Here is a 1,357-nt window from a genome sequence, read left to right on the forward strand (position 1 = left end):
AATTTTAATGGCCAGTAGTGTAGTAACAATCAGAGGCATGAGGATGCAGGATGCAATAGATAGCCGGCCGGTGTGGCCGTGCGGTTCTAAGCGCTTCAGACTGGAACTGCGTGACCGCTACGGTCGCAGGTTCGAATCCTGCCTCGTGCATGAATGTGTGTGATGTCCTTAGGTTAATTAGGTTTGAGTAGTTCTAAGTTCTAGGGCACTGATGACCACAGAAGTTAAGTCCCATAGTGCTCAGAGTCATTTGACCCTTTTTTTTTTTTTTTTTTTTTGCAATAGAGAACGCTGCATTAAAGACACATAGTACAAAATCACAGCACGTGCGGCCTGGCAGAACACTTCTGTGGCCACATCTCACAGTGATTTTGTGCGTTGCGATCCTCAGTCGATGCGCCCAGGCGTTCACTACAAAGCGTACCATACTACGATTCGAATAGTGCGACATCGCATGAACGTATTGTCTTTATGGATAGTCTATACAGCTCTCCTGTGAAGCAGCTTCTGTAAAGTTTGGAAGATAGGAGACGAGATACTGGCAGATGTGAAGCTGTGAGGACGGGGCGTGAGTCGTGCTTGGATAGCTCAGTTGGTAGAGCACTTGCCCGCGAAAGGCAAAGGTCCCGAGTTCGAGTCTCGGTTCGGCACACAGTTCTAACCTGCCAGGAAGTTTCAATTAGACCAACATACTTGCATTCTGTAATGATGAGTCAAATGGGTACTATTAACGTTGGGAAAAAATCAAGTGCACATCAATATGGGCCACCTATCGTATTATTGTCCCGTTCTCAACATGCAACCACACTTACAACTAGATTCTTTTTCAGTCTTAGTTTACAAATAAAAATTCTTATGTGAACCATCAGTAGGTCATCAATAGAAATTATTTTAGGTTAAATTTAAAACTTACGTTACAATCGGACATTATCTATCCATTGTGAAGGTACAGTTGAAATGTCCAACTCCTTGAAGAGGCAACTGCAAGATGACCGCAGGTGAACATCACATGTTACTGTAGCCGACATATTCGTCCCGAGACAACAGCAACTGTATTGATATTTGAAACAAATTTAATTTGTATTTATTTTCCAGTATGTGCTGAACACTGTTTTTTACAGCATTATTAGTTTCGATCTCTCTTGGCCTTATTCAGATTACGTAGTTGCACCAGCAACACGCCCTCTATAAATCAGAGCCTCACATCACTAATTACAGTTACTCTTACTTTTTTCCTATATTAATAACTACCCCACCTAGTTCCACTAAGCGGGAATTACTTATCGATTGTCGTATATTCGCTGTCTTCATTCGCCTTGTACAGTTACAAACACATAGGTTTGCTATGGTTTTTGTT

At 42.1% G+C, this 1,357-nt stretch overlaps 1 non-coding gene across 1 annotated transcript; it reads left to right on the forward strand.

Annotated features, from left to right (window-relative positions):
• Window positions 1-576: 576 nt before the first annotated feature.
• On the forward strand, window positions 577-651 carry Trnas-cga. Its single transcript has one exon. It is a non-coding gene; the product is annotated as a tRNA-Ser (tRNA).
• The last annotated feature ends 706 nt before the right edge of the window (window positions 652-1,357 follow it).

Source organism: Schistocerca americana, chromosome 1 (genome assembly GCF_021461395.2).
Source record: "Schistocerca americana isolate TAMUIC-IGC-003095 chromosome 1, iqSchAmer2.1, whole genome shotgun sequence".
Lineage (NCBI taxonomy): Eukaryota > Metazoa > Arthropoda > Insecta > Orthoptera > Acrididae > Schistocerca > Schistocerca americana.